General features: G+C 40.1%; 1 protein-coding gene across 3 annotated transcripts in view; it reads left to right on the top strand.

The window, feature by feature from the left end:
* Positions 1-14,950, top strand: part of LOC145412592 (neuroplastin-like) — a 107,331-nt gene that overhangs the window by 39,275 nt on the left and 53,106 nt on the right. The window lies entirely within an intron of this gene.

Raw genomic sequence — 14,950 nt, 5'->3', positions numbered from 1 at the left:
GAGATTTTTCCATGACCCATTTGTACCAGACTTCTCCTCTGAGCCATACCATGTATGGACACAAAAACATGTTAGTTTGAATATACTGAAACTTGCTAGATTTTTTATGGTATTTGTAAAATACTATAGTACCGTATTGAGATACTGTACAGTACATTGGAATCTGAATATCTTTGTTAAATGTTGATAAATTAAATCCACTCACAACTTTGTGTTTGGTTTTATAGCATACTGTGTGTAGTATAGTACTTTATGGGGATGCATCTCATAGGATACATTGCCATCCTGATGGTACTGCGCTGAATTTACTGGACAGCTGGAAAATCAGGCAAGGATTATCTGGTCAGATTGGACAGTTTGCACTCTGTCTCTCTCTCTCTCTCTCTCTCTCTCTCTTTCCCAAATATAACCAGCAAGATAAGTAAACAGTAATATTACTTAGTGCATTAAAAGAGTAATTCCAACAAGCCAGTTAGCCTTTGTGTGGTGGCACTAATATAATTGGACACCTCTGCAGTGCTTTCATGCAAACATCCCTCAGTTAATTCCATATTCCACGAAAGGAGAATGGTAGACTGGAGAAGAGCACCTTCCTCCTGGAGTCCACCAGATTCACATTCCAATGAGCCTGGGACCAGAACAACAACAGTTTCCTTTCTGCTTGTTATGGTTGCAGTGGCTTTGTCAGTCTTTTTCTTGCTTACTTATGATGGTCAAATTCTCTTTTCTTATAATAAGTGTGATAATTGATGAGGAAGCCATCTGGCAAACCACCGTAACATGCTTATTAGATATACAGTAGACAGTGTTGCATTCATAGTCATCATCATCCTAAGCCAAATTTTATCCTTTTCATCCCCTCCCCTCCCAAGAATTAAAAGTGAGATGTGTAAGATTCAAAACCAGAGAATATCAAAAAAAATAGGAAAACTGCAGTATCACATAGAGCTTAGAAATGAGCTACACTGTCATTCAGAAACCATTCAAGGATTCAAAGTTTGGACTCCACACATACCGGTATTCATATTAATCTTTGGTAAGGTATGGCATGTTTGATAGATTATCAGGCTGAAAAATCTGTTAGACTCACTCTTATTAAAGTTATTTTACTCTTGAACAGTGTGGAACTACAAAAATTATATCCTATGCATTGTTTAGGAAGCGAATGAAATGCTGTATTTAACTGTGGTATTTTGTTTTATTGTTAAGACCATATATTTTTCACATTTAGTCTCTTGTTCTATAAATGAGATTTGTAAGTTTGGTACTCAATGTGTTGAACAAATATTCTTTCTCATACAGTAGAATAAATGCACATTACTGCTCTGTTACTCTTAAAGGTCAGTGCATGTAGGTTTATGTGTGTTTTACTGTATTTGCATGCCAGGAATCTGTTGACTGACTGAACAAGGTTATTGTAGATGCTTTCATGTATAAGAAGCAATACTGAATACTGGTATACAGATTAGAATTGGGAGTTTTAACAATAAATGAAAACATGATTGTATTTCATTCACTGATATACTTATGGAGTAAGTGGATATATTTTATACTTCAGTTCTGCACCTATTTCTACAGTAATAAAGCACACAGACCTTTCCATTTTAGTAATCAGTATGCTGTGACCTAAAACAGTGTTTTCCAGTCATTCGGCTATATTGTGACATGAAAACATATATAGGATTATCTAAAATATTTTTTAACCCCAAGAAAACCATGGAGAAAAAAAAAAAAAAAAAAAAACTACCTTTATACTACTGTATGTACAGTACTCCTCCTAATTTTGGCACTGTTTTCAGGTCAGTCTTCCATATTTAGACATCAAAACATAATAGGAATATCCAGAGTAATGCTAAACACCAAAAAAACCATGAAAACAAAACAAAAAAAAAAAATTGAAAACCAAAAGACACTCTACCTATACACTACTGTATGTACAGTACCCCTCCTAATTTTGGCATTGTTTTCAGATCAGTCTGCCATTTAGACATCAAAACACGCATAGGAAGATTCAAAATAATGCTAAACACCAAGAAAACCATAAAAAAAAAAACATTGAAAACCAAAAAATGGTCTACCTTTATTCTATGTACAGTATGCCTTCTAATTTTGGCACTGTTTTCAGGTCAGTCTGCCATATTTAGACATGAAAACACACATAGGAATCTCCAAGATAATGTTAAACACCAAGAAAACCAGGCAAAAAAAAAAAAATAAATAATGAAAACCCTACCTATACACTACTTTATGTACAGTACCTCTCCTAATTTTAGCTTTTTTCAGGTCATTCTGCCATATTGAGACATCTATCTATCTATCTGTCTATTGCCAGACGCCTCAATCCCGTTTGGGGTGGCCACAAACAAATCGCCTCCAAGTTGCCCTGTCCCCCGCCATTTCACTGCCCTGCTCCCAACTCACACCCCCCTCTCTCATATACCTCTCCACCCCATCCCTCCATCTCATCCTCGGCCTCCCCCTCTCTCTTCCCCCCTCCACCTCACTCACATGCTCTCTCTTCGTCAGTCTTTCACCCTCCATCCTCTCCACATGGCCAAACCACCTCAGTGTGTTCCTCATAACGCTTCCTATCACATCCACATCCACACCACAACGCTTCTTTATATCCTCATTCGTCAGCCTGTCTCTCCACGTGACTCCACAGGCTCCTCTTAAATAACTCATTTCCACTGCTCTCACTCTTGACTTGTGTCCTTCCAACAATGTCCAAGCTTCACTTCCGTACGTTAGAGTTGGTATCACAAAACTGTCATGTAGTAACTTTTTCACTTCCATACTCACTTCCCTGTTTCTTATCACTGCTTTCAAAGAACCAGCAACCTTTCTTCCCTGCTGTACCCTTTCAAGCACTTCACCCTCCAAACCTCCATCCTTACTCATCACACTACCCAAGTACTTAAACGTACTCACATTTTCCAATTCCTCACCATCCAACCTCGCTGTACATTCACTGACTTCACCTCTCTCAGAGACCATCACTTTACTCTTCCCTACATTCACCTTTAGATTCCGTTTCTTACACACTCTCCCAAACGCATCCACCAAGCCTTGCAGCTCCCCTTCGTCTTCACTCAACAACACAATATCATCTGCAAACAACAGTACAGGGTGTTTCCAAACACTATCCTCTCTCACCAGGGCCACTCCAACATCCACTACCCTACCTTGTACCTCTTTTATTACCCCATCCATGTACAGATTGAACAACCATGGAGACATGACACATCCCTGTTTCAAACCAACTTTCAAAGAGAAAAATTCACTTAGTTCACCATCCACACTCACTGCAGCCTTCGCACCATCGTACATACTCTTCACAGCATTCAACAACTTCCCATCTACTCCATATATTCTTAACACTTTCCACAATCCTTGTCTATCCACCCTGTCATATGCTGTCTCCAAATCCATGAAAGCCGCATACAACTTCTTTCCCTTCTATAGAAACTTTTCCACTAAAGATCTGAGAATGAATATCTGATCTACACAACCTCTTCCCTTCCTAAAGCCTCCTTGTTCTTCTCCAACTAATTTCTCTGTTCTTTCTCTAAACAGGATTTTCCATAATAATGCTAAACATCACAAAAACAATACATAAACACCAAAAATTCACAAAAAATCTGAAGACGGCTTGAAAATCAGTTATCCGTGACAAGTGATTGCTTCTGGGGTTAAAAAAAAATTCCACGGCCAGATATGCCATTGGAAATTGGTTGTATTGGTATAAATGGTATACCTTCATTTTTCCTGGTGTTTATACTATAAGTTAATAAAAACACATAAGACTGATAAGTAAAAGCACAGAAATGCAGTGAGAATAAGTATTCAGGAGTAAAACTTACCTTCATGCATCTTCCCACCATCTTAGAGCAAAATTTTGCCAGCACCTTCCAAGAGTTAAGCATTTGTCTAGATGCAGAGTTTCACGAGCTTTCTGGTGGATTTTGTGGATTTTTGATACGAGCAGTAATAAAATAAAGAACAAAAAAATTAAAAAACTCACAAGTGAGTGTTATCACCATGGAGAAAAGTAGGGACTGATGACTGAGAGGAAGCGGGAGAGTATGGAGGAGGGACGTGAAGGGGGAGAAGCGAGACTGTGGGCAGGATTTTCATCCCTGTCGTGAAGCGGATGGATGCTTTTACCGCACATTTTCTCATGGCTTGTGGTCTGTTAGATGCCCAGTGGCCATGCAGAAACACAACTTTCGGTGACCAGGCGACTTTGGACATTCTATAGAGAGGCGGACGGCCACCGTCACCGAACATGTTCTTGTGGCTTGTGGTCTGTGTTACAGTCTCAGTGGCAGTTAGGAAAGACTTAGCTTGGTGGCTGTGTGACTTTGGACATTTGCTGGGGATGGGTACAGACGTTTTGACGCCGCTTGTGGGTTACAGTCGTGTTACTCAGGTGCTGGAGGTTTGATGGGAGTACTGTAATTGGACGAGTGTGCAACTTTGACCAGTACAGGGGCGGACAGATATATTAGCTCTGGTTGGTTGTTATGGCCTATTTCCCGCTCACTGCTTGAGCCCAGCAGCCATGATACCAAATATTTGAACATGTCAGCTGGCTTGCCGAAGTTCTCAGTGACTTTTACGTCCGGATAATAGGAAGTAAATTCGGATGATGGTTTATTAGAGCCAAGCTCCAGCGTCCAGATAATGAACATGTCCGGATACTGCACGTTCGGATAAATGAAGGACTATTGTATTTGGAATTATGTAAAATTCTAGTGACTGCATATTTGTTACTCATTTTTCTTACATGGAGACTGATGAGACAGAGGTATTCAAGATTCCAGTGAAGCTGAAATTGTATCTTTTAAAAGAAGAGAGGAGTGAAATTGGATGCATTAATATTATACTTGATCACTGAGTGAGTTTTAGTTGTTATCTGAACCACCTTTCACAAAGCATAGTATGATGCAGTTCAGCATAATGCTGATGTATGTTGGGGATGATAATTTCAAGTGGAGATCTTCTTATGATACATTAATTCGCAAGTAAACCATTCTAGAAGCACATGAGCTATGTAATATGTTGAAATCCAGCATAGTATTGTATTATGCATTCATTTCCTGGTGGAATGTACTCAGTGAAGACTTATCTGGTACTGTATGCTGGGTTCGGTTGTTGAACTCTTCCACTAATCAGTGTCTTGTACTTCTTTGTATTGATATAAGACAGGGTACATAAACAATAATTTTGCTTGCAATTACTACCTCTTGAAATATATTCAGTAGTGTTACTTGCTAGTGTCAGGCTTAAATTCAGCTGACACTTCATATTAGAGGTAATATAATTTGATGAGACTGGCGATGCAATACTGTATGTTCTTATTTAGCTTTATTACATTTTTTAATAATGCTTCTTGTACAACATATGGTTTGTTATATGAACCAGTAGCTAACTCCCCTTAATACTGTATATAGGTGAAGTATGCAGCACTGAACCTACTCATGATAATAGATTTACTGTTTATTAGTTTTTTGCAATTGTTTGTTTATTTATATGGAGGCGCTTACCATCCAGTCACTTGATGTAGTGCTGCTTTGGGTGTCTGCCCTTTCCTCTCGTCCTTCCTTCCTCTTCTGCCTTTCCGTCATTCGTTCTACTTCCTTCTGCCTACTAGTGACTTTAGACTCCCTCTTCTGTCTTTCTTTTCTTCATTCTTTCCTCTTCCTTCTGCCCCTGGGTGACTGTACACTGAGTGACAAGCCAAATGGTGTCCGGTACACCAGGAAACCGTTTACTACACTGGGTGGTAACCATAAAACCAAATTATGGTGCCTGGTGGTTTAGTTGGTAATTAAGGTGCTCTAGTCAGATTGTATATATATATTTATATATATATATATATATATATATATACAGTATATATACAGTCGATGCAATGGAAGTCTGGACCCTCTAATTCGCACCATATATTTGGTAGGGTCCAAGAAATATTGTAGGAAAATTCCTGTACTTGGTGGATTTTTTTCTGGTGGTTTCTAGCGACTTTACAGGCTTACCAGCACGTGCTGTGAGTTTGAGCTCATTGCCTGCCTGACTTTGGATGGGAAAGCACGTCAGATTTTCTTGTCCTGCCTGGCCTTTGTTAATTTCAAAGCTCTCGTTTTCACACCCTCCTCTGCCTTAGTGAATCATTGGAGATGGGTCCCAAGCCACTAACTGATGTAGAAAAAGCCCGAATTTTAACTATGAGAGAGGAAAATGTGAACAGAGGGTAAGTCAATATTGCGGCAAATTATTATTGAAAAAGCACAACAGTTTTGTGAAGAAATGGCTATTGAGACTGATGTAAAATTTTCTGATGGGTGGCTACGTAATTTTAAACTACGTCATGGGATTAGGGCCATCGATGTTGCTGGAGAAAAGGAGTCTGCTGATAAAGGTGCAACTGAGGCTTATAGTAAAGTGTTTTCACTGCTGGTTAATGAACACAACTTAACCCCAGATCAAATATACAATGCAGATGAGACGGGGCTTTACTGGTGCTGTTTTCCTACTCCTACCTTGGCTGCCCGTGGCGAGAGAGGAGCAAGTGGGTTAAAAATCAACACAGAAAGGCTGACAGTGCTGTTTTGTGCCAATGCTACAGGCACATACCGCTGTAAACTTATGGTGGTCGAAAAATCTAAGAAACCAAGGGCCTTTAAGAATCTAAAAACAAAGCTCCCAGTGATTTACGATGCACAGCATAATGCTTGGATGTCAGCGGAACTCTTCAAGGAGTGGTTTTTCCAACACTGTGTCCCTGAGGTGAAGGCCTTCTTCACATCCAAAGGATTCCTGAGGACACAAAGGCCATCCTATTGTTGGACAATTGCAGAGCCCACCCTCCCACCCATGAGCTTGTGTCTGGTAATATTTTTGCCACCTACCTCACTCCTAATGTTACGAGTCTTATCCAGCCAATGGATCAGGGCGTGTGCCAAAATGTGAAGCAGGCATACAAAAAACAATTTTCTCGCAAGTTAGTGAACTCTGATGCCTCAGTTGTAGACTTTCAAACCACCTACACACTACACAGTAAAGGATGCGATTTTTGATCTCGCTTTGGCCTGGAAAGTCGTAAAACTGCAGACACTGCAACGAGCCTGGAGGAAGTTGTACCCTAATGTGATGATCATTGAGAATGAATAAGAGGAATTTGGGGGCTTTAATGGTCGCCCCAAGACTGCTGTTCATGAAATAATGGAGATAATGTCCAGTGTACCAACTGATGACCCAAAGAAAATGACTGAAGATGATATATATGAGTGGGTAGATTTGGATGCTGATCTTCAGGGAGAAGAGGAACTGTGTGATGATGACATAATGAAAAGTGTCATTAACCCAGACAAGACAAAGGATGAAAAAGATGAGGAGGAGGAAGAAGTAGAAGAGGGAGTGAAAGTTTCATAGAAAGAAGCTTCTATATACAGTACTTTGATAAACTGGTGCATTTCATTGAACAAAATAATCATTACAGTGGGGCTAAGGTGATCAATTTCCATATCTTGTGAAATGAGTTCTACAAGAAACGTGCACAGGCTATCAGGCAGGCTGATATCCGTGACTGGCTTAAGAACATGAGCAACCAGGTAGGTAAATCCACTGATGACGACCCAAGACCAGCTACCCACACTCCAAAGAAGGCACCTCAAGGAACTCTAGAAGAAGCAGGTAGTCCTGAACCGATGCTCGAGGACGATGAGTGAAAGTGACAGTGTGAAACATACTGCTCTGTAGGTTTAAGGAATTTTCCACAGTAATACATATTGAGTTCTTGTGCTTTTACAATACGTGCACGTTGTTATTAACCCTGGACTTACTGTCTCTAATTGGATTTACCTGCGTACAACTGCTGTTTCAACACTACGCATTACTGGTGAGTTAAACAACCCATAACATCTCTTAATTTACCAGTTACAGTTCTTGTCTTCAGTAATACATTATTAAGTATAAAATTTGTGTAATATGTAATGTTAATATATGCCATATTGTACTATGAATGAATGAAAAGTGATCCATTTGGTAAAATTTCAATTTAATCATGAAATTCAGTGTCTTAGGGGTCCCACCCGAAAATCCGAAAAATCTGATAATCCGAATGATTCTCGGTCCACTGCCATTCGAATTAATGGACTATTATATGTCACTTTCAACTTACCTGGTAAATGTCAGGACCAACTGCCTAGCCCCAGGCTTCTACGCTCCTCGTGGGGCAAGGTAGGATTGGATGATGGATGGATGGATACTATATATGTAAATATATATATATATATATATATATATATATATATATATATATATATATACTGTATATGTATATACATACACAGTTCCCTTGCACAGTCAGAGTAAACAATTCGCCTAGTGAACGAGCAAGGGGTAATCAGGTCCACAAAACCATAATGAATGAGTTGAACCCTGAGTGAGGGAAATCGGGTAAAAGAGTAGGCCGTAACTGCCGTCTCCCATATTGAACGACCCCCCTTCCCTAGTAAACACTGCACAAGAGGCCAGATCTGAGCAGCCTGTTGAGCAGAATCCATTGGAGGACAAAGATTTGCCTATGTCGAAGATAAGTAAAATTCTAGCGCAGTGGATGTTCTGAAAGACGAGGTCAAGACAAATGAAACCAAGTACCTTAGGATGCAGGAAGCGCTCAGTGGAGTAGAAACCATTTTTCATTATTACACTGAAAGGCACAATACAGAAGTCAACATAAGAAAACAAACACTCATCACACATTACTACCGAACTCAAGAACAACAGGAGCCAGTTGCCTCTACATCGTCTGCAACGCTTCCTGGAGAAGACGATAATGTGATGTCAGTGGTGTCATCTTTGGTCTTTGAAGGTTTTATGGGAGAGGTGAATGAGGTAGAGGCACGTAGGGAAGTGGTTCAGTCAAGTGATGAGGGCGGGACTGGTGACGGGAACAAGGGAGTGGAAGGTGATGTGGAGGGGTCATACTAAGTGTATCTCCCTGCCCTGGAACCACCTGTATTCAAGCCAGTCAGGCCTCCCATCTGCTTTATTTAAGGAGGCGGTGGCAGAATCAGTAGAGAGGTGGCTTGCAGTCCTAATGGGTCCAGGTTCAAATCCCGCCTGGAGCAGGGAGCAGTTTAGGGATTTGAATTTCATAAAAAAGCAGGCTTTTCAGATCTACCAGATGACCTGCCGACATGTCATAGAAGTACCCCCACTAATACCAGTACACCAGACTTGTTTGAGACAGCCCTAGCATGTATTCAATATGGATGGTGGGTGTTAGTGCCGAGGTGGTGACGTGTGGAGATGTACAAGGACTGCTGAGCCCCAAGGAGGACAACTGGGACTTGGGGATAGGCCCTGAAGCCTTTTCCCGGAGTCTGACATGTAAAAAAGAAAAGAAAAAAATTAACCATGTGTTTTATATTTTATATATCTGTACTGTATGTGTTCGAAATGTGCCTTTTAGTATAGTACATCTTTATGGCCCAAAAAGTGGACTTTGAGGAAGCGGTGCTGCCCATATGCTATTTTTATCATATGTTGTTCAGAGGGAACGAATTCGCTGTGAATGAGCTTGTCTGCCGTGCATAAACTCGTTCACTGTGTGAGGGCACTGTAGATATATATATATATATATATTTATATAGGAAGGGAAGAGTTTGTGTAGAGCAGATATTCATTCTTAGATCCTTAATGGAAAAGATTCCAGAGAAGGGAAAGAAGTTGTATGTGGCCTTCATGGATTTGGAGAAAGCATATGACAGGGTGGGTAGACAAAGATTGTGGAAAGTATTAAGAATACCTGTATATGGAGTAGATGGGAAGTTGTTGAAAGCCATGAAGAGTATGTATGAGAGTGCTAAGGCCGCAGTGTGTGTGGATAATGAACTGAGTGAATTTTTCTATTTGAAGGTTGGATTGAAGGGAGGATGTGTCATGTCACCGTGGTTGTTCAGTCTGTATACATTATACATGACCTGTATATATATATATATATATATATATATATACATATACACACTGTATGTACACTATATATACATAATATGTGTATATAGTGTACTGTGTACTGTATATATTATATACAGTACACAGTCGCATAATGCTGGAATATTGTACCCTGAAGCTCTCACTTTTTGAGATTTCCTTGTTATAGGGCCAAATGTTTACAACATAAAGGGTTTCATGGTACCTAAGCCAGCCCCAAGTTCACCTTGTGGGGCAGTTTTCTTTTTTTTTTCCCAGGACATTTTGCCTACCTAATAAAGACTTTGATACATATGAACACTGAAGGATTCCTCACCTTGAATGGAAGAGGTTGTGGACTTGCTGGGGGGAGGTGGAGTGGGGTGCTGAGGCCAGGGCAGGACTCTACTGGTCCCCAGGATGGTCATCTTTCCATGCTGATTCCTTTGAGTCCTCATCTGAGGAAGAAGGTAAATCCTCTGCATTCACAGTCCTCTGTTGCAACTCTTCTGCCTCCTGCACAAACCTCTCAAAGTCAAGAGAACCCACAGACAAAATATCTTCCTCTGGTTCTTGCTGCTCTGACATCTGTCGTGGATGAAAGTGCCAGGTGAGTAGAGTATGGTTGTCAGGACACTAAAATATAATATACTACATAATAGCTTGTGACATATATACTGTTAATATGTAATATAGAGGTTTTAAGAAAGTCGTGTCTGAGAATTTTGTGAGTTTTTTGTCCTCATGGTACACAAATACTTGATGTGGGGAAGTTGAAGCTGTGGTATTAGTTCCGCTCACCATTGTGTTTGTTTGTTTGGTCAGATTCACTAGAAGTCCCTTGTTGTTATGATAAGGAATTGCTGCGTATGTATTTTCGGACCTATGTATCTTATTGAATAAGCTTTCATAAGTATGTATGACTGATCTATGAACTTTTGCTTTCTGTGTCAAGAGAAAACTGTCCAAGAAATGTCATTATCCTCAATTCCTCCCACAGAAGTGTTTATTTCTTGATCTTTTCTTCATGGAGAACTGTGTGTGTTAGTTACATTTTCCTGTCATTCTACTAACTCTGAATCATCATTAGGTAATTCAAATGCTGTTTCCTCTGGCACTAAAGTTGGTGTTGGTGTAAATTTCCCATAATGACACTAATCACTAATAAAGAGGCATATCGTACTAAGGAATGTTGTCTAGGTGTACTCATGTTGAACACATCTTATGGCCTGCAACATTGCAAGACAATAGTAGAGTGATGCTTGCCAAATCTACTTTCCTACCCCTGCCATGCCTGTGTTCTTTCGAGATATATGTCGACCTTGGCATCCTCTTGTGTCGCAGCCCTGCCTCATCAGCGTTGTAAATATGCACGCTGGTGTAACTTCCATCCCTTATTATTTCCTCTAAGACATCCATGAACATCTTTTGCTGTTCCTCTATCTGCTGACGCTCATTCTCCTGTCACCTGTACTCTCTTCAAGTCCTTCCTTTTCTTAAACTTCCCAAACCAACCACTCGACGCCATAAATCTGCCTTGGGGTCTGGGGAGCTTACGGCAGGCTATAGCATACAGGTGGCAGGCCTTCCTCCTAATATTAATGGAATCGACTGGTACTCCTTCCCTCTCATTCCGGTTGCAGTACATAACCAGGAACCTCACCATCATCACAAGCGCAGGGTCTGACACCTGAATCCTCTGGGCCATGGGAGATCCCACATAGCCCGCTTGGTCTTCAGAATGGCGTCTTTCTTTCTGAGGATCATACGAATACTTGACTTATTGACCTGATACGCCTTGGCAAAGTCACGATTCTGTTCTCCTTTCTCTTTCCATTTGATCACATCAACCCTTTGCTCCTGGGTCAGAGACTTTTGACATCTCACTGGGTCAAGGTGCGGCAGCATGTTTGAGCTGAATCAGGTGACCCCAAAAAATACCAAAGATCATACACAGCACATGTGCAACCAGAGCATGGGGAGAGGGTAGGCTCAGCTGTGGCTATGATTATCACTGGCAGTGTTGTGTTTGTTCCCATCATGTCATGACCCTAGTATGCTGCGTTATGACTGAATCATAATTTGAGGCCTCTGGCTGTTATGTCTATCGTTGCCATGTAGTATGGTGTCTAAAAAAATGGGCAGCTTCCTATGTCTGCATAATGTCGTATCATTTTCCCATTGACTAAATTTGGTCATAAAATTTTGCGTCTGGTATTATGTGAGTTTTGCGCTGTAGGATCGCGTGTTATGCGAACACTGACTCTATATATATATATATATATATATATATATATATATATATATATTTATATATATGTATAGTAATCCCTGTACTATCCGGACGCCCACTATCCGGACTCCCCACTCACTGGACATTTTGGGCCCAGGCCTTTGGAACCCCAAAATGGCCAAAAAATTAAAAAAAAAAACACAAAAAAAAAATCTGACGTTTTTTCAACCGTAGTTTGAAATTGGCGCGCAGTGCCGAACAGCTGTGTTTACGCTCGGTGCTTGCTGCCCCCATCCCTTTCCAGTTGGCAGTTACCACCTAACTACCATCCTGACTAGACGCTTATTCAGTGGATGTCGCACGTGCTCGTTTTTGTGAATAAACAGTGAATAAACTGCAATACCTTGCCACTGGACCACATGGGAATTTACAGTGTTGTGCGATGTTATGAAATTAGAATTCAGAGCGCAAAGATGAAGTACAGAGTGTAAACTGGCAGTTGAAACTGGTGTGGTGCAATCAAGAACAGAATGTGCGGTGTTAAACAATTATAACTCATAGTGCAAAGGGTTAAGTGGAGCACAACAATGGATTTCTGTACATGCTTCAAGAGCATTTTCACCACTACCAGAGCCGTAGAGGAGGTGGGTTAACCTTTGTAACGAATGGCCACGGAGGTTTTGTAAATACCCTATACACTGCTAAGTATTTTCTATATTTCTAATACCTCATTTTCTGGTTCCCTTTTCATTTATTTCATACTTTCTCCCTCTTATTTGTGTGAATATGGCCTTAAATAGGTGCTACGTATGTCTGGTAGAGTGTTATGTAGGTGGATTTCTGAGTTAGGCAGGGTTAGGGTCTACAAGTACCAGTCCAGGAAGCAGGGGCCCACTTTCCAAACGGATGCACTTTCCCGACATGCCTTTGGCTCTATTACATCGGATAGTGGAGGGATTACTGTATGTAAAGTCGCTCTCTCTCTCTCACACACACACACACACACACACACACACACACACACACACACACACACACACACACACACACACATTACTCACATTACTACTATACATTACTCTGCTACAGCTGTACTCTCTATCAGTAAAGCAGTAGTGTTGGAGGGTGAAGGGATTCTCCTTTCTTTACACCTCTTTTCTTTTCCCCCAACCCATTTCTCCTTGAACTGCATGCAACACACACCTTTCTATACTCTGCCTCCCAACCCCCTCCAACCTTCCCCACAGATAGAGATACTGTTGCACCCTCTACTGAAACAGATGTGATGGTTGTAAAGATTCACCAAAACTGTGTGGGTAGGGAGAGTGACAGTGCTCTTGTCAACCACTGTTCATGTGAGCAGCTTAGGATGTTAGATAATGGTTGATTCCGTTAAGACTCTGTGCAAGTTAATGTACTGTACTGCACTGCTAATATAAACAGTATTGGGGAAAATACTGCCATTTATTATACCATTATTGTTGGCCTGAGTAAGATGAAGGTGAGATGTTATGCTTATTTTAATGATGCAGGTGTTACAGATTGCAGTTTCATAAGTGAAGTACTGTATATGTTACGTGTGAAATCAGAGGTAAGTAAATTCACCATTATTCTTAACTTTATTCCCACTAAATAATTGATCCAAAGTGAGAAAGAGAATTTGGATAAATATCAACAGAGTGCCCAGTGAACTGGGCCACACAGTCATTTATGACTCAGGAAAGTAAACTTTAAGTAAAATCTATTGTAAAATTAAATGTTCTTTATAATTTGACATAACACAGTAAAAGTATATGACAGATTTAACCCCTAGGCTGCATTATGCCTGTCAGATAACATATGTTTATTTTTTATTTTATTTTATTTTTTTTTTTCCTAAATAAATTCTCCATATATTTTAATAAAAATCCATACACAGATAAATCAGAGTTTGGAAGATTTTGGATGATACATTGAAGCCTGTGTAATGGAAAAGTCAGCAGTATCTTGACTGTGTTCAGTTTTTCATTTTTGTGCATGTGGTTAATAAACAGTAAACTAAAGGAAAAGTCAGCAGTATCTTGACTGTGTTCAGTTTTTCACTTATATGCATCTGGTTAATATACAGTAAACTCTTGATATAACGAACCCGGTATTATGAATTTCGGATGTAGCGAACGGCCAAATCGAGACCAAACTTCCCCCAGATTTTGCGAACAAAGGTCGCTAAATGTGGGGGAAGCTCGTGAATCAGCCCACAGTGACAACAGCATCACTTCCTGGCACAGTAAGTGTACATCAACAGCATCCCTTCCAGGCACAATAAATGTATTGTAATGGTATTACTTTATACTGTGTTCTTGTTGTAGGTACAGTATTGTATTTATATGTGCAACCTCATATAGTATTGTATTTACATGTACATCTTCATAAACCATAGCATTCTCCATGTAAAACTTCATAGAGTTAGTTTAGGTTATGTTTGGGCACATAGGACTGAACAACTTCCCTTATATAATGAGCTGAGTTTGGTAATCCCAGGGAAATACCGAACCCCTCATACATGGGGAACTTTTGGATATAGCGACCCTCCCTCCCCTCAATTAGTTCATTACATCGAGGGTTTACTTTGTTTGTATGCAGTACTTATACAATGGCAGTGGTCTAGATATCATGAAAAGAAATTTTTATTGAAGAGACTGTACTTGTTGAACCTGTAAATACTGTATATCAAGTAGATTTCATGATGGGTTCATGATT

This window comes from Coenobita brevimanus, chromosome 93 (genome assembly GCF_032717465.1).
Source record: "Coenobita brevimanus isolate Jiangsu-jjx chromosome 93, ASM3271746v2, whole genome shotgun sequence".
NCBI lineage: Eukaryota > Metazoa > Arthropoda > Malacostraca > Decapoda > Coenobitidae > Coenobita > Coenobita brevimanus.
This window is presented reverse-complemented; position numbering and strand designations above follow the sequence as displayed.